Source organism: Mustela lutreola, chromosome 7, assembly GCF_030435805.1.
Source record: "Mustela lutreola isolate mMusLut2 chromosome 7, mMusLut2.pri, whole genome shotgun sequence".
In the NCBI taxonomy this organism is placed as follows: Eukaryota; Metazoa; Chordata; class Mammalia; order Carnivora; family Mustelidae; genus Mustela; species Mustela lutreola.
Genome location: NC_081296.1, coordinates 65,202,223 through 65,221,538, shown reverse-complemented (window position 1 = coordinate 65,221,538; position 19,316 = coordinate 65,202,223). Strand labels below are relative to the sequence as shown.

At 44.9% G+C, this 19,316-nt stretch overlaps 1 long non-coding RNA gene across 1 annotated transcript; it reads right to left on the bottom strand.

The window, feature by feature from the left end:
- Positions 1 to 2,969: 2,969 nt before the first annotated feature.
- On the bottom strand, positions 2,970 to 7,025 carry LOC131835308 (uncharacterized). The gene is made up of 2 exons (XR_009355124.1): positions 6,985 to 7,025; positions 2,970 to 3,138 (listed from the first exon to the last, which is right to left on the bottom strand). It is a non-coding gene; the product is annotated as an uncharacterized LOC131835308 (long non-coding RNA).
- Between the last annotated feature and the right edge of the window lie 12,291 nt (positions 7,026 to 19,316).

The window sequence follows — 19,316 nt, the reverse complement described above, 5'->3', positions numbered from 1 at the left end:
TGTGATTCCTGAGCTCACGACCTACCAGTTGGCTGTTGAAGAGAAGCATGGAGGCATATCTGAACACAGAAACTGTTCAGACGGACAGAATTACTTCCCATGGACAGAATTATAAGTATGTAGTCTTGTTTAGGAAAAAAAAATAATAAATCAGATTGAAATTAGGTTGTTTTGGATAAGATATAGGTAGAATAGGATAGGATGGTGTTTTAAGAACCTTGGAATTACATAGCCTGGGCTCAGATCATGGCTCTGCCTTTTACTACCCAGAGAATCCCAGCAAACTTATTTCATCTTTCTGAGCCTATTTTCTCATCTTCAAAAATGCAGCTTTGAACAGCACTAAATTCACAAGGTTTGTGAGGCTTAAAAGAAGTGATGCTTACACTATGTTAGTACAGAGCCCATCCCTTGGTCAGTGAATGTATGGTATTATTATGTACCAGACAGTCAACTAGCCAGCAGCAGAAATCCAGTTCAGGGAGGCACTTTCTTCTTCATCTAGAACAAAAATATTTATTCTTTAAATGAAAAAGCCCTTTCCTGTTTCATATGAGATTTTGCTTCCCAAGTAAACAACTATAAATCTCAAGTACACATCTGGATCGCAGAAGCTAATAGGGAGACCCAGGAGAAAGCAGGCCCAAAAAATATGAAAACCCTGTTTTGCACAGCTTCCCTAACATTTTGCAGCTGATGGGGGCCCTCCAGTGGGAGCATCATCCACTCAGGATTAAACTCTTTCCATTATCTCAGCAAGCCTAGTTACCTTCTCATTTCTTCCTAATCGTTGTGTGTGACGAGTAAAAAAAAAAAAAAAAAAAAAAAAATTAGGAGTCCCATAGAAAAAACTGAGTCAGGAACCATAGGTTCATACAATGTTATGCTCGGGAAGGTGGTTGCTCTGTAAAGACAAAACTGGCACTGCTGTTGGAGCTGACATCATGGAGTGCCTGTTCTGTTCAGCATCAAGGAGCATTGAGTTACGCTCATTATATTTTCCATGTTACCAATAACTCCCGTTTTGCCTGGGTGAAAGTGCATTCCTCTTGGTGCCTGGAATACACAGGCTCTCTCTTCTCGGACTTGACTGATCTTGCCACAGATTGTTACTGTGACCTTGGATGTCTCAGAGCCATGCTCAAACCATCTGAGCTAATCGGCTTAGACATTCTTGGGGATGAGGCAGGGGACCCCCCCAACACTCTGGGATAACAACACCCCATTTCTAAAAGGGCCTGTGGGAAATTTACAGGGTCATGGCCATGTTATTTATATGCAAATAGAAAAAGAAAATCCATTCCAGCAGTCCACACTCTAACTACAAATACCAGAAGAAGTTATAAACATACAAGAGGAAAATTAAGCAGTCTGTTAGCATTATTTCAGAATGCCTAGGAAAGTGAGCCAGCTGCATCAGTGGTTACAAAGGGGTTAGGCAAAATCCTATGGCCCTTGGCATCAGATGTTTTCCTTATGCTAATTTTGTACATAGCAACTTTTGCCTTACATTTCCATGGTTAAACCAAGAACAGCGGGACGCCTGGGTGGCTCAGTTGGTTGGACGACTGCCTTCGGCTCAGGTCATGATCCTGGAGTCCCGGGATCGAGTCCCACATTGGACTCCCAGCTCCATGGGGAGTCTGCTTCTCTCTCTGACCTTCTCCTCGTTCATGCTCTCTCTCACTGTCTCTCTCTCAAGTAAATAAATAAAATCTTTAAAAAAAAAAAAAATAAATAAAAAATTAAAAAAAAAAAAAAAAAAAAAAAAACAAGAACAGCATAACATACATGTATTCTTTAGAACTCCATTTATATGGAATTCACTTATCTCTGCTGGTCCTGGAGCAGCAGGAAGTCCCAGACTGGTCTCCAGGCTTCCTCAGAAGTTTTTTCCTGACCTCTTTCTTAACAACCGGAAGTTACCAGTAAACACTTCTCTCATGACCTCCTCCAAGTTCAAGTTCAGTATGAAGTTCAGATCTGGTGACTTTAAAAGTGGAATTCAAAGTCAGCCCTTCGTCATTTTGCATCCCTAGCTAATAATTTTTTTTTTTCAGTTTTCAAGATTTCGTCTCGCTTGCAGATTCGAGCTGTTTATTAGCCCCAATAGAAACGGAATGGTCGCCTGGGGTGGCTCAGTGGGTTAAAGCCTCTGTCTTCAGCTCAGGTCATGATCCCAGGGTCCTGGAATCAAGCTTCGTATTAGGCTCTCTGCTCGGTAGGGAGCCTGCTTCCCCCTCTCTCTCTGCCTGCCTCTCTGCCTACTTGTGATCTCTGTCTATCAAATAAATAAATAAATAAATAAGTCTTTAAAAAAAGAAAGGAAGGAAGAGAAAGAAAAAGAAAAAGAAAAGGAATGAAAGCTTTAGCTCTTGACGTTTCACCTGGCTTCTTGGAAAACCGCCAGCATTGCAGGATGTGGAGTAAAAGTTGACCCACAGCACCATCTCCTGGTCCCATATGGTGTATTGCACTGAGAGAGAAAAGCAACTGGGAAGAGCTGAACACTTCTGATGAACTTCAGGCCCCTAAAGCGTGCCAAGCCAGCCATGCTGTCAGTGACCCATCCCTCAGATATAAACGTGTGAGGGTGGCCTTCCCAGAAATGCCCAGGACATTGATTAGTCCTAATATTAAAATCCACCAATGTGGTGTAAAAGCAGGGACACTAAAAACTGGCAAGAACAGACAGGTGTTTAAAAGGGGAAGTGAAAACAAAGCCTCTGTAACAACTTGAGAAAACTTCCAGGAGGCTACAGCACTGATTATGATCCCAAGCTTAAAAAAAAAAAAAAAAAAAAAAAAAAAGGAATAAGGACAAGTGAAAAGTGCAATGTGTGAGGATGGCAACAAGGTGAAATCTTTTTCTAGTGTCACTGAAGAGTGCACATTATATGTGCAGTAAATGAGGACTCATAGGTCATCAGCGAGTCGTCCGCATGAAACTCAATGAAACAGACAAGAAGGATGGATCCTAATTTTTCTTCATGACGGTGTGCAATACAGGAAATATCCTCTCAGATGGAAACAAAGCAAGGCCACCCAGCTGGCACACAGTGACCACTCTCCATCCTGCACAACAAACCATGTCTCTTCTCCCCTAAATCAGAGCAGATCATGCGGGTAAGGATGTCCCTGAAACGGAAATGATGCAAGAGTTTTAATACATGTCACTAATCCCCAGGAAATGTCACCTGCCAATCCAATAGTCCCTGAAGCAGTCATTTCTGAAGCTGGCTTACGAAGAATCCCTTGGAGAACTTATTAAAAACAGATTTCCAGGCCCCATCCCCAGATTGGCTGTAACAGAATCTCTAGGGCTGGAACCCAGGAAACTGCAGGTTCAAAATGCTCCCCAGGTGATTCTAAGTGTTACCAGTCCACGAACTCACGACTGGAGCCCACGTGGGGATCACAGCTGTATCTTATTGAAAATGGAAAACAGACCCCAAATCCTTGCATTGTCAGTACTGCGGGGCTTACAAGAGACGTGGCTTCAGCTCCAGATCCTCAAAGGTAAACAATTTTTTACTACAAATGCTTGCTTATAGTTAACAGATTTTCTTTTAGGTAGACCATTTTTTTTTTTTATTTTTTTTTTTTTATTTTTTTTTATTTTTTATAAACATATATTTTTTATATACATATATTTTTATCCCCAGGTCTGTGAATCACCAGGTTTACACACTTCACAGCACTCACCAAATCACATACCCTCCCCAATGTCCATAATCCCACCCCCTTCTCCCCAACCCCCTCCCCCCGGCAACCCTCAGTTTGTTTTGTGAGATTAAGAGTCACTTATGGTTTGTCTCCCTCCCAATCCCATCTTGTTTCATTTATTCTTCTACCCACTTAAGCCTCCATGTTGCATCACCACTTCCTCATATCAGGGAGATCATATGATAGTTGTCTTTCTCTGCTTGACTTATTTCGCTAAGCATGATACGCTCTAGTTCCATCCATGTTGTTGCAAATGGCAAGATTTCATTTCTTTTGATGGCTGCATAGTATTCCATTGTGTATATATACCACATCTTCTTGATCCATTCATCTGTTGATGGACATCTAGGTTCTTTCCATAGTTTGGCTATTGTGGACATTGCTGCTATAAACATTCGGGTGCATGTGTCCCTTTGGATCACTACATTTGTATCTTTAGGGTAAATACCCAATAGTGCAATTGTTGGGTCATAGGGCAGTTCTATTTTCAACATTTTGAGGAACCTCCATGCTGTTTTCCAGAGTGGCTGCACCAGCTTGCATTCCCACCAACAGTGTAGGAGGGTTCCCCTTTCTCCGCATCCTCGCCAGCATCTGTCATTTCCTGACTTGTTGATTTTAGCCATTCTGACTGGTGTGAGGTGATATCTCATTGTGGTTTTGATTTGTATTTCCCTGATGCCAAGTGATATGGAGCACTTTTTCATGTGTCTGTTGGCCATCTGGATGTCTTCTTTGCAGAAATGTCTGTTCATGTCTTCTGCCCATTTCTTGATTGGATTATTTGTTCTTTGGGTGTTGAGTTTGCTAAGTTCTTTATAGATTCTGGACACTAGTCCTTTATCTGATATGTCGTTTGCAAATATCTTCTCCCATTCTGTCAGTTGTCTTTTGATTTTGTTAACTGTTTCCTTTGCTGTGCAAAAGCTTTTGATCTTGATGAAATCCCAGTAGTTCATTTTTTCCCTTGCTTCCCTTGCCTTTTGCGTTGTTCCTAGGAAGATGTTGCTGCGGCAGAGGTCGAAGAGGTTGCTGCCCGTGTTCTCCTCAAGGATTTTGATGGATTCCTTTCGTACATTGAGGTCCTTCATCCATTTTGAGTCTATTTTTGTGTGTGGTGTAAGGAAATGGTCCAATTTAATTTTTCTGCATGTGGCTGTCCAATTTTCCCAGCACCATTTATTGAAAAGGCTGTCTTTTTTCCATTGGACATTCTTTCCTGCTTTGTCGAAGATTAGTTGACCATAGAGTTGAGGGTCTATTTCTGGGCTCTCTATTCTGTTCCATTGAAGGCTAGGGACCTAATCAATACAGACATCGGTAATATGTCAGATCTAGAGTTCAGAATGACAATTCTCTAGGTAGACCATTTTTGAGTGAAGAAATAACCCGGTCTGTACATAATCCATGGCTACGTTCTTCCCATAACCTTTCCATATGAATTGTGAGTCCGTATCATTGTAATGTTGATGAAAGTCTGAATTCAGGAAGAGGTGCTGGAAGATGACCAAGGGGGGTGCACAAAGGCCTGTCAGAAATTTACAGAGTCTCCAAAGGCGAGACCCCTTCTGGCTCAAACACTGTGTGGATGCCTGGAGCATTAACTGTGGTGCTGGGCTAGAAGGCAAGGCCAGGAGCTTGAGGATACCTGTGATGTAATTGCGGCAAATTTCTCATAGCAAATCTGGAATGAATGAGTGAAGGCCAGCGCTAAGAGGGTGAGAGAAAGGAGGCACGTTTCCTTCAAAGTCCTTCTTGGTCCTTCCCAAGAAAGGTCCACCTCTGTCCCCTTGTTGAAATTACTCTATGCCACGCTTCCCGCTTCACCCATTCTCCTGTCCCGATCAGAGCCCACGTGTCACAGTATTAGAGTTGACTGGATGATGTATGTCCCAGCTCCCAGTCCAACAGTCTGATGCCTCAGAGGACAGATCTGCTCTCTCACCTTTGTGCGCCCAGACACATGTAGAACAGGACTTTGGAAAGCTCATCAATGTTGGTTGAATGTTGCAAAGAGGTCGATGACTCATTTAGTTAAGGGGCAAGAATGCGTTGCCCTGGCAGTGTTGATGAGAACAGGCACTTTGTTTTAAAAGACAGGAATCACAGTTCCTAATGATCAGATTCAAAGAAGATAACAGGTGGCTGTTAGGCCAATTTAATGTTAAAACCTGTTTAACTATTAGGGCCTGCTTAGCCAGAGCCACTCCATATTGCCTAGGTAGTCATATTGTTGTTTACATCCACGGACTTCTTTCCGGGAATAAATGCCCCAGTAGTTCCTGGTATGGTTCCAGGTATCTATTCTGGGAGTAAACACCTTAACAATAGAAGCCACGCACCTTGGGTCTGCGGTTATGCCCTATAAAACCAGCCTGTAAGATCGGGAAGGGGTCGCTCTCTTTGGAGGCGGCCCTGGCCTGTCAGTCTGACTTCTAATGCTTGGCATAGGATAAGGCTTTGCATAACTTTCACTTTGTCTCAGACTCGTTCCTTTGATAAAGGACCCCAACAGTAGCCTTAGCAGAAGCTGTCACCCGTGATAGTACCCTCAAGAACTTTCGGGCTAGGGCGCCTGGGTGGCTCAGTGGGTTAAGCCTCTGCCTTCGGCTCAGATCATGATCCCAGGTTCCTGGGATCGAGCCCCGCATCGGGCTCTCTGCTCTGTGGGAAGCCTGCTTCCTCCTCTCTCTCTCTCTGCCTGCCTCTCTGCCTATGTGTGATCTTTGTCTGTCAAATAAATAAATAAAATCTTTAAAAAAAAAAAAAAAAAATCTTTCGGGCTGTGCGTCATTAGCCATGACAGTGAGGAGCACGAACCCAGGACAGTCTCCTCAGAAACATTGTCTCATCTGGGCACGAGGCAGAGCAGGGATTATGAGACTTGGGGAAACCTCTAGCTTCCCCACCATCCATCTGAAATCTCACAGCTCAACATACTGACAATGAAAGGAAGGTGTGTACATAGATCAGGAAGGTCCCGGGGGCGGCCCTGGAAGAAACGTTAAATTAGAGAGTGGAAACCATGGGCTTTGAAAGCCAACGTGTTGTGACAGTCACAGGAGCTCTGTGGGTTCTGTTGAATCTTCTGCTAGAACCGTCTATGATTCTGCATTTCCTCATGCTGGTGGGGAAGATGGGAGGAGAGGGACGTCTTCCACGCCTGGGAAATCCACAGGGGCAAAACAGATCATGAGTTGTTATGGCCAGAAATCCTGTAGTTGTCTTCTTGTCAGTGAAAACATCGGAGTAACCTACCTGTGTACCACGAGGCAGTTTCACCGAATACCGTTTTCATTATCTCTGCCAAGCTAGAAGATAGAAGACATTTACTTTTGTAATGTAACATAATGTTGTGCCACCAACCGACAAACGCGGACCCTGAGCACCTATTGTTTTTCCCCTATATGCTGGGAACCACAGCTTTGGAGACGGTCAGCTGATTCCTATCCCAGAGGGCCTTCATTTGTAACTAACGAGACATAGGTTTATGAAACCCTGAGTGAGTAAACACCACCACACAGGTTTCATGTGTGAGCTTATCAGAACAGGACAACATACAATAAAACAAACCTCTGAAGTCCTTACTCGTCAAAGATCATTTTAAGTCCCTACTGCAGAATGCTCTCATTTATTATAAATCCATCATATGGGTACATGCCACCCCCCCACATCAGGTAAAGTTGATGTATATATGATTGTAGATTTATACCAGATCTAAAACATGGAGAGGTAGCTCAGTTTATAAAAGAAATATGCATTTTAAAGGATTTATTATGGCTCCTTTGAAATTGTGAGCACAGAAGAAAAGAAAAAGGAAAAGAGAAAGTGGGAGCTCCTGGGAGCGTTTGCAAGCAGGTTTTGGTAATTAAGAGCCCGGTCTCCAGAGCAAGACAGCTGGGTTGGATTGTGAGCTTGGCTGGTTTCTTGCCGTGTGGCTTTAAGCAAGGGATGCCACATCTCTGTACTTGAGTGTCTTCATTTGTAAAAAGGAAATAATAGAAGTGTGTCCCCATGGGGGAGTTTCAAAGATTAAATTAGTTCATGTAAGTGAAAGCTCTTGGCACCGTGTCTCACACGCAACTGCCGCAGAAAGTGGGGCACAGGGCTCTCAGGACCAGGTGCGTGGGAAGCATCTGGACCAGGTATCAAAGTTGGCACTAGGTAGACACTTATTTTCTTCAGAATCAGAGCATAGATGTTTATATCTCTTCTTTAAAAGCAAATTGAAATTATTCCTTTGAGAAATGCAAGAGGAAATCCCAAGCACTATTACTTACATACTTTCCCCCTTTTATCTGTCTTTTTTTTAAAAAAGATTTTATTTACTTTTTCGAGATAGAGCGAGAGCAAGAGAGAGAGAGAGCACAAGTAGGGGGATCAGAGAGAAAAGCAGGCTCTCCACTGAACAGGAAGCCTGAAGCGGGTCTCCATCCCAGGACTCAGGGAGGATGACCTAGGCAGAAGGCAGATGCTCAATCTACTGAGCCACCCAGGTGCCCTACCCCTTTTATCTTGATCTTAAAGCAGAGGTACTTCCTCTTTGACATCGAATTGATGACAGGATCATGCCCCCACACACTTCAGAGTCTATCCTAACCAGCTAGAAAGGGAGAGAAATTTCCAGGGAAACCATAGAAACCACATTTCTAATTAGATGTTTAACTTCTTTCCATCAAGAATGACAGACAATCTTCCTATCAGAAAGACAGATAGGTGGCTGGTAGATAATAAATTGTTCCTTGAAGTATTGATGCTGGATGATAAGTATATATAATTTCTATACATAGAGAAGCCATGTTTTTTATCTTCCACATGTTAGCAGTAAACATTTGTTTGGAGAAAAAAAAAATGACCATAATAATAAATTCTTTTCTCTGAATTGAGGCCAACTTTAAAACTAAATGTAAAGATAAATTTAGCAAAAACTCATGGCAAATGAAGTACTGGTTTAGGGGCACCTGGGTGGCTCAGTGGGTTAAACCTCTGCCTTCGGCTCAGGTCATGATCCCAGGGCCCTGGGAATCAAGCCCCAAATCAGGCTTTCTACTCAGCAGGGACCCTGCTTCCCCCTTTCTCTATCTTCCTGCTTGTCTGCCTACTTGTGATCTCTGTTAAATAAATAAATAAAATCTTTAAAAAAAAAAAAAAAGGAAAGAAAGAAAGAAATACTTGTTTGAAGAATATTCGTATGCTTTGATTTTGTCCAGACCTAGTGTAGTTCAAAATTCCTGGTCCAATTAAGACTAAGTGATTTCTCAGAACAATGAATAGAGTTTAAAATATAATAATTTCATAGATTTTCTGGATATTGGTTCAACCCAATTTATTCTGGATTTTTATTTCAGTTCCTGATATAACTCTGTGTGTGTGTGTGTGTGTGTGTGTGTGTGTGTGTGTGTCTTACCCCAGCCAAGTTGTCCTTGAAAAATGGGTAGGGGTGAAGTGTTCCATCTTTATAAAATTTTGTATTTGGGTGTAATAAAAATATAGAGAAACCATGCAGACTATGAACACACAATGCAATGAATTTCCACAAAGGGAACACAGCTGTGTAATTAGCACCCAGATCAAGAAACAGAACTTGCCCACAACTAAGAAACCCATTTCCTGCCTCCTTCAGGTCATTATGCACTTTCCAAGAGCAACCTCTACTCTTGGAAACTATGTTTTCATAGTTTGACTACATAGTTTAGCATATTCATTGGTTATTGCTATATAACAAGCAACCACACAACTTCAGTGGCATACAAAATCAAGACTTCATGACAACTTGAATTGTAGAGGCAATTCTGTTCGTCGTGGCTGGGCTCTCCCCCATGTGTCAGGGTGGGGGACAGCTCTCCTCCAGGCAGCTAGCCAAGGCACAGCCATGGTGCTGGCAGAGGATAAAAGTATGGACAGCAGGGGCGCCTGGGTGGCTCAGTGGGTTAAGCCTCTGCCTTCTACTCAAGTCATGATCTCAGGGTCCTGGGATTGAGCTCCGTATCAGGCTATCTGCTCAGCAGGGAGCCTGCTTCCTCCTCTCTCTCTGCCTGCCGCCTCTCTGCCTACTTAATCTTAAAAAAAAAAAAAAAAAAAAAATGGATAGCAATATGCAAACTTCCTATTTATGTCAGATAGGATCTGATGGAGCCAGGATGAATATGGGGCTAATACAGTCAGTTGTGCAAGTGCAGAGTCAGCTCCTGTCTTTACTGAAAACTGATCATTTGTTCGCTATGATTTTTTTGCATTGTTTGATTTTTTAAAAAATTACATTAAAACCTTATTTTCCTCAACTACCGAGGTTTTTGGCAACCCCTTAAATTTTGTGCCAGGATAAATGCCTTACTTGTGTCATGTAGGGAGCTTGTAATGCAGTGAATTACCATTGGTTTGTGCCATTTTTGTATTAATGTGGGTGGTACAATATGTATTCTTTTGAGTCTGGCTTCTTTCTGTAACATGCTTATGATGTGCATCCATACTGTCGTATGTAATTCTGTCTCATTCATTCTCATTGCTATATAGACTTCGATTGCACAAAGACCCCACAGTGTTGATGGGCATTTGAATGGTGACAGTTTAGAGCTATTATGAATCGTTTTGCTTTGAACAGGGTAATATTAATTTCTGTTAAATACATATGCATTTTGGTTGGACACATACAGGAGAGTGGAATTGCTGGGTCAGAGGGTGTGTGATATATTAACTTTAAGTAGATACTAACAGTTTTCCCACAATTAATTCTTTCAGCTTTATTCTTTTAAAGAATTTATTTATTTATTTGAGAGAGAGAAAGAAAGAGGAAGAGTGAGGAGGAGAGGTAAAAACAGGCTCCACACAAGAAGGGAGCCTGCTGTGGGGCTTGATCCCAGGATTCTGGGATCATGAGCTAAGCCAAAAGCATGCGTTTAACCAACTGAACCTCCCAGGCTTTATTAAAAGTCTTATCTGCTGGGGTGCCTGAGTGGCTCAGTGGGTTAAGCCTCTGCCTTCGGCTCAAGTCCTGATTCCAGGATCCTGGGATCAAGCCCTGTATGGGGCTCTCTGCTCAGTAAGGAGCCTGCTTCCCCCCTCTCTCTCTGCCTGCCTCTCTGCCTACTTGCGACCTCTGTCAATTAAATAAATAAGATCTTAAAAAAAAAAAAATCTTGTCTGCCCACTTGTGATCTCTGTCTGTCAAATAAAAAAAAAAAAACCTATAAATTAATTAATTTAAAAATAATCTTTTAATTTGAAAATTAAATAAAAGATCTAAAATTAAAATATAAATAAATAAATAGGTCTTGATATCTGGTGGTAGAAGTCTTCTACCTTTTTTTTCTTGTTTTTCAAGAATGTCTTGGCTGTCCTTGGCCCTTTGTATTTCTAAATGAATCTTAGAAGTATCTTGTTTTTTTCTACAAAAGAAAAATAAACCTGGTAGTATTTTTATTGGATGCCCTTGGCATCTCCAGACTTACCTGGAAGGAAACTGTCATCTTTACAACATGCCCCTGTATCTTCTTAAATTTCTCTCAATGTCTCATACCTTTTTGTATCTACTTTGAATAAAATAGGTAGTCAGTAAGTACCTAAAATAGGTGGTCACTAAATGCATTGTGGGCACAAGGCTTCAGACTGTATTATATTTGTCAGACACACTTCTAGTTTGCTGACACTGACCTTGTCCCTAACTTCTATCCCTACTGCCTGACCAAATCTAATCTTCCTTGATGACATCAACCCCCTTGATGAGGGGTATTTCATTGCTGTATAACATTAGCACATCCTCCTGTGGTTCCTACCGCATTCTCTAGCGAATTTAAATCACCACAGTGTATTGTGATGAACTGCTCCATTAAACTTTTGAATCTAACCACAGTCCACCCGTATGTGTTGGATAATGAAACCAGCCGTTCCATTTTTTGTTCATTTGTTTGGTTTCAGTGGTTTGTCGGTTGGTTTGCTTGTTTTGTCTGTGTAGGACTTCATTTGGATTTAAGAGTTGTCAAAGGAAAAATGTAGTGTCCTACTTTGGCACTCTGGTACGCACCAATCTGATTTTTGCTTCACTATTCATCCTAAATTGAAAATATCCTTACACACTCAGTCTCCTTCCAATAAGGTTTTGATGCACATACATGGTTTGATCTGATTCATTTCAGAGCTTCTAAGTTTTATGAAAAGAAAACCATCACTGAATTATTTTCAGGTACTATTAACAAAAGAGCTCCTAAAGGGGCGCCCGGGTGGCTCAGAGAGTTAATCTTCTGCCTTTAGCTCAGGTCATGATCCCAGGGTCCTGGGATCAAGCCTCGAATTGGGCTCTCTGCTCAGCAAGGAGCCTGCTTCTCCCTCTCTCTGCCTGCTTCTCTACCTACTTGTGTTCTCTGTCAAACAAATAAATGAAAAATATTTAAAAAGAGAGAGAGAGAGAGGCGAGAACATGCTCTCCTGAAAAGGCGGTGACACCTCCAATGACCACTAGGTGGCAGATTCACTCTCAGGACCATCAGCTTGACAATGGCAGGTGCTGTCATTTTAAGAAGTCTGGGGAAGGCAGGATGAACCCTGGGGTGAAGCTAAGTAGGCCTCTCAGAGGCAAAATGAAGGTCCCAAATCAGCCCTGAAGAAAATGGAGTTATGGAAAGGAATGCTAGCAGATACTATTTTACTGAAAGTTAGCAAAAATCTTAATTAACCATATCCAACAAATCAGTAAAAAAGGTATGTAGGACCAGAGACAGATGGTGTTGGAGGACAACAGATTCTCCTGTTGGCCTCCGACAACTGAAGCCTGGCCCCTTGGGGCAGGGCTGGGGGACAAAAGAAGAGGCGGTGTTGCTGGCAGAATAGAGCCCCTGGTGACATTCTTGAATTCTTCTGGGAGGAAGGAGGTTTCCAGGCTTTGGACAACACTGGATGGGGCCTGCCCAAATGTTTTTGGTTGAAACTGCCCTCGACCACAGGGTTGTAGGAGTACTGGGCCAAAGTTTTGCTCTGCCTTTGAGAGGTGGGGTCAGAGCACATATGTTAATCACCTTTTTCATACAAGGAACTTTATGGATTTCATTTCAATTAATCCTCATAACTTTATGATTAGATAGCCTTATCTCCATTTTATAGATAAGATACCTGAGGTTCAAGGTAAGTATGTTCTCTAAAACCCACAAAGTAAGAGGTTGGGGGTTGAAACCCAGTACTCTGACTTTTGCCATGACCGCGCGCTGATTCCCGAGGAATCTGTTCACCCTCCCCTGGGAATAAGGAGAGCATCTCCCTCCTTGACCTGCTGTGGGAAGAGAGAGATCATGCTCATGGGGAGCCTTGGTACAGTGTCCGGGACACAGTCTGCACTTGTTATACCGTGCTTCTGAGGCTCAGGGTCCCTCCCCACCAAATGTCCTCCTTTGTTGAACCCTGAGGAAAGACAGCAGCCTGGGGACGGGCCTCCCTGTTTTGTCCTTGCTGATCTCTCCTAAGAGTGACAGCTCCACCAGCCAGAGGAGAATTTCTCCGGGGTCCTTGCGGCAGGGACTGCGCCAGGGAGCAGGGGCTGAAAGCATCGACTATCTTCTATCAGAACTCGATCTTCTGATGCCACAAATTCCTTCTGACCTAGAATAAGGCCTCTGAGGCCCGCAGGAAGCAGGTGCTGGGGTAAATGGAACCTGTGTGACCAAGAAGGTCACTGACACCTTGGATGGGCCCAAGGATACCGAAGCCAAGAGCCCAGCTGTCCTGCTGATGACTTGGTTCTTAAAACACGACATCCACTCTTAAGCCTGTGGTGGGGTCTTAATTGTTGCACACAGAGAATCTGGGGAATCAAAGGAATTCTTCTTTATTCTCTCTTGGCTACCAACCCTCCAAAGACTGCTCAGAACAAGGGCACTCGAGTCTAGGCCACACTGGAGCTTCAGAGAGTGCTATACCTGCTGCGAGTTAATCACCACTAGGGATTACAGTCTCAGGGAACAGGACTGGCTTCTTTGCGTGTTCCCCCCCCCCCCCCCCGCCCTTGCTCGGTGTGAGCTGTCAAAGAGACTAAGGAGAAGAAGCAGAGAGAAGTTTAGAAGGAGAGCTCATAAGAAGGGGCAGGTAGCTTCTGCACCACCATCCCCATCACCGCCACCGATACCAACCCTCAGGCCTTTCCCACATGGAGTGTTGGGGAGGAAGAAAATAGGCAAGTACCAAGTACTCCCGGAGATCCAAGGAGAGGGGGCAGTGTCTGTTGTCACTCAGATGGCATTCCCTAAGTAGCAACCTTCATAGATGCCTCTGCCACTGGGTCCTGGAGAGAAAGAAGGTGGGGAGTCGGCAAGGCAGAGTCACGTGGGAGGGGCTGGAAACCACTTCCAGGCTTCCCCAACATCATGTGTTGTCATGGAGGAGGTCCACACATTTCCTTGGACCCAGTGTGGTCTGAAGACATTAGCTGGAATGTGACACAACTTGACAGCCCCAGAAGGATGCTTGCCAGCCCCTCGGAGGAGAGAAGAGGGGTATGAGGGGTGGAGGTGGACCGCCTGCCTGGGGTGAGGGGCCTCCCTGAGCAGCAGAGATGATGGGAAGCAGTAGAGGGCCCTATGTGCTTCATGAAGAGGGCAGCCTTTAGCAACATCTGGCCAAGGGGCCACCTGGGTGGGGATGCCAGTAGCAGATAGCAGCAAAAAAGTAAACCCACATGTACCAGGAAGCATAGAGCACCAGAAGGAAGGATGCCCTCCCTGCTCCCCTGCCCCTAGGACATGGCCAAGTAGGAAAAAGGACTTTACCACCAACAGCCACCACAGAAATGAGGTGTGTTGGAGGTAAGAAAATTACATTCAGTTATAAAATACATTCCGCTTTGTAGCCATGTGTATTAGTATTCTGTGGCTCCCATAACAAATTACCATACTTACCCCAAATATGTTATGTTGCTGTGCCCGAGTTTTCGCGTCTGAGAGACCACCAAGGAGCCAAGCACCGATGCAATCACACGAGGGTTTATTCGACAAGCTTAAGCTTGGGCCCAAGTATACCCAACTCAGTGGAGTAGGGATTTGGACCCCGAGCTTAGTTAAGGCTGGGATATTTATGGGTTCCTGTTAATAGGGATTCCTGGAACCAAAGCAGGGTGGGTGTCTCTGGAACTAAAGCAGGGTGGGGCTTCTGGGAACCAAAACAGGGTGGGGGTTACAAAAGCAGGGTGGGGGAAAGTTCAGCCCTTGGGCAGCATGGGGGTCTGAGATGGCTGCCAGAGCTAAGATGGCTGTACTTATGCTAAGGCTAAACCTGAGGTGGGATGACCTTGATTTTCTCGGCCTCCACAATGTCTCCGTCTTCATGCTGTAGGGTCAGGAGTCTCCCTGGACTAACATCAAGGCATCAGCAGGGCTCTGTTCCTTTGTGGAAATTCTCAGGGGGAAGCCATTTCTTTGCTCACTCAGCTGTCAGCAGTTCTGTGGAGGACTGAGGTCCCCATTTCCTTGCTCGATGTTGACTGGACATGACCTTAGCTCTTAAGGGCTCTCTCTGGTCTTGGTTTGTAGCCCCTCACATCCCAGAACCATCAGCAGGGCATGAAATCCTCCTCAGACTCCTAGCTCTCTGACTCTTCTTCCGTAGTCATATTCCTCTCTCCAACTGCCCCCTGGGGGTGGTCTGCTTTTAAGGACATGCGATTAGAATGGACCTATCCAGATAACCCAGGATAACCTCTTCATTTCAAGATCATAATGTTAATCCTACGCCCCAAATCCCTTTTGCCATGTGAAGTCACATATTCAGAGGTTCTGGGAATTGGGACATGAACATCCTGGAGGGGTGGGCATTATTCTGTTGACCACACCATTATCTAGTCCACAGGTATTTATCTAGTGCCTTAAGGGGCTAGGGAGAGTGCCAGGTGCTGACTAAATGATAGGCGCTAATTCTAGGGAAGTTAGGCCACGGTAGAAGCCTAACTTGAGGCTTCACACTTGGGGCTGCACACGGAAACTTGTGTCTTCAGGCTCCTTCGTAGTTCTCCAAGGGGTGCCATTGATAGAAAATACAGTGTGGATTGTCCCCAAGCCCCATACACCCTACTAACCCCTTGACTGCTCTACCCTCATCCCTGAGTTATGCAGACTACAACCTGGTCTAGAAGTTGCTGGAGATCTCTGGAGAGGGTCCATCGAGTTCTGCTGGATCCAAGGTTCATCCACAGCAGAGAGACAACAAAAGCAACATTGCAGAGAGGACTGGAGACAGATGCTTCGCCCCCTTTTACCCTGTTTTCTGACCTGGCTTCAGGCCCCTCCCCCTGACCAAGGAGACCAGAGATGGAAATGCTCAGTGTCCTCTTGAGCCCCTTGTAACGTCACATTATAAAAGAGAGATGGTCAGAAAAAATGTTGATTTTTCTCACTCAACTAAAGACCTTTCTTGCTGAAGCTCCCTGACCTATATTTTGCAGCTCCCGAGCTCATGGAAGCCACCAGTCTGCTGGGTTTTTCTCAACCACAATCACAGTGAGTCAGCACGGAGTCCGCCCTCAGCCTGGAGGCTGCAGACCCAGCAGAGCCCCAGGGGGAGCCACCTCCCGATGGGCCTGTCCCCACTGTTCCTTCCAGCCCTGGGCCTCCCTGAGCTGACGGGCACCCGCCATACCTGAGCAGCAACCCCTCTGGTTGGGTGTGTGCTTCCAAAGCCAGGGCACAGAGGGTGAAGGTGACAGATCACACAGAAATCATCAGCCCAGTCTGACAAGCACAGGCTAGCGTTTGGCCAGGAGCATCCCAGGCTCTGTGCTGGAGGCCAGACTTGAGACGGGAGGAAGTGGGGAGAGCATTTGACTGTCCTCAGCTCTAGAATCCTACATCTGGATGCCACGCCCTAATAACTAATATCCTTCAGCTCCGTCCACATTATATCACCTCATTCTGTCCAACCAGACTTCTGGTGGCAGGAACAGCTACCAAGAAGGGGGTGCTCAATGCCCCCTCGTTTAAATGGCTATTGGCCACTCACACTAAACAACCCCAAATGCCAGTGGGAGTTGTCACTTTCTTTTTCTACCGCCTAAAATGTGCTGGCAGGGGCACCTTGGAGGGTGAGGGGAGTATACCATCATGAACATAGCATCCTTTGGTCTAGCCTTCCTGTACCCCCTCTTTAGGACTAAGTCATTGTCAGCCACCCCGAGTGACACAAAACAAGTTGATAGCAAGGAGGAAACCTGTCAGAAATTATAAGCTCCAGACAAGATCCCCTTACTATTTGGTCATAATAAAATAATCAAATCTGCAGTAAAAAGCAATCACCAGAAACACAAGTGTTTCTTGAAAGGTCTTATACCAGATCCCACAAGCGGCTGTATTTCTGCTTATGGCAACAGTTTCTGCCACAGCAGTATGGAGGAGCTGCCTGAAGGGGGCGCTTGTGGGCGATGCTACCAGACCATCTCATCCGGCACTTTCAGCATCTAGAAAGAAAAAAGTCAAGGCTGGTCTGTCTTTTCTTCCTGATAAAGTTAATTGCCTTAAGTTAACACACGGCATAAGACTTTGTGGCACAAAATCTTTATAACAAGATTATAAAAGGTATAATTTTGAGGCTTTGTCACATGCTGTGATGATCATACCGTAATAGGTATAAACGCTCTGAAGCACTCGCGCTAGGTGACAAGGGTGCCTGAGGGAAGAACAATGCCTGCATTCGCCTTCAGGCTCCGGAGAGAAGAGCTTTTTGGTCTGCAATTACTAATCTGCTATTCTCTACTTCAGAACACATCGACTTGACGCCTGCTATTTTCTCAGGCTCCAAACTTCTCCCCTGACAGAATCACATGCACATTCACATGAGTTAAAGATGCTTTTTACACTTTGATGGGTGTTGAAGCCACTGCCTGAAGGACTCAGATCCTCACATTGGGGTGACTTTTCCTAGCACTGGGGTTGTGAGCTTCAAAGTTCAAAACAGAAGGTCATCTAGATGGTACCATACTGTAAGGCCACTGAGTTTGCATTTTCTGCCCTATTTCCCAAGCCTGAATCGTCATGTGTATCCCAGTCATGTTCTCCCCACAGAAGCCCTGTGAAAGTGTGTCCTTGCTTCCATGAAGAGTACACTGCTTCTAGAACAGGAAATGCTAACTAACACTTTCTCTTGTATGACTTTGGCAGTAACGGACTTCCCACCTCCCTTGTTGGTTCCGCATCACCACCATCCCACACCCTAGTACTTTCCCACCTTGGGCTAAGACCAGCGTGGTGTCATGGCACATTGCCCTACTTTTAAAAGGTCCCAAACTCTTGGGACGCCTGGGTGGCTCAGTTGGTTAAGCAGCTGCCTTCGGCTCGGGTCATGATCCCGGCGTCATGGGATCAAGTCCCACATCAGGCTCCTTGCTCTCTGGTTCTTTGCTTCCTCCCTTGAAGATCAGGTCGGATCCTACCTAGGAGAGCTTTTTGGGGGAAGAAATTGAGTTGAAGAACTCTTTCTGATTCCTTATATCTTTAGGGATGCTGAACTGGGCTGAACTATGAGAGATAGAAAGGTAAGCAAGATGGAGACCAAAAGAAATGGACCGCCAGTTGGCATTGCTCCAGCCTCACCCTCCATAACTCCGAAAGCCGCAACTTCCTGTAAGAAGGAAGACCTTCCCCTCTGTCTTTTCCCCATCTTCCCAGCCTGTTGGCCTGGCCCAACTTTCTCTCTCCTGCCCCCTCAGTATCTTTCATCCTCCCAGGTCAATCATCTTCCCAGGGTTGTCTCTCGAGGGAAGTGGTGGAAAATGAGAGAACTAGAAAGGCAGACTTGGGGAATGGTGGTGAACGGCCAGGGGCCGAGAACCCAGGTGACCTTGGCTGAGGAATGCCTTTCCCCCCTCAGGCCTCAGTGCGTTCCCCTACTCCACATGCATGCTTTGAATAGAGAGGTGCCAACACGACGCCTAATATCTCTTCTTTATAACCAATACTTTTCACCCGGACTAACTGTAGGTCTTTGGAAAAGGCATCTTTCCAAAGTCTCATCCATAAGCAATTTCATAGCCATAGGGAAGGCTAGCACGACCTCTCACCTGTGCTAGAGCTTATGACATTTAAAATGTTCAATTCTGGGGCACCTGGGTGGCTCAGTAGGTTAAACCTCTACCTTTGGCCTGGGTCATGATCTCAGGGTCCTGGGATTAAGCCCCACATCTGGCTCTTCAGGGAGCCTGCTTCCCCCCCCCCCTCTCTCTGCCTACTTGTGATCTCTCTCTGTCAAATAAACAAATAAAATCTTTAAAAAAAAAATAAAAATAATAAAATGTTCAATTGTCCTTATATTTGAAGGCCTCTGGTTTCTCCACAAATCTAGCCAAACCCAGGAGGTAAGCAAGTGCCCTAAATCCGCGCCTGCGGATATGCAAGAATCACTGGCTAGGGTTCCTGAGATCCTCACTCAAGGAAGTCTCAACGTATTCGTTCTTCCCAAATGTCCTTGCTTTGACCTGATGTTTATCAGACCCATTCACTCTGACCACATTGCTGGATTGCCTCCCAGAAAATGACCTTTAACAGTCCTCCACTCCGGGTGCTGAGCACTCAGCGGGCTTTTATATATCACCTCGGGTCACCACTACACGTCAGCACTGTCCTCCTTCC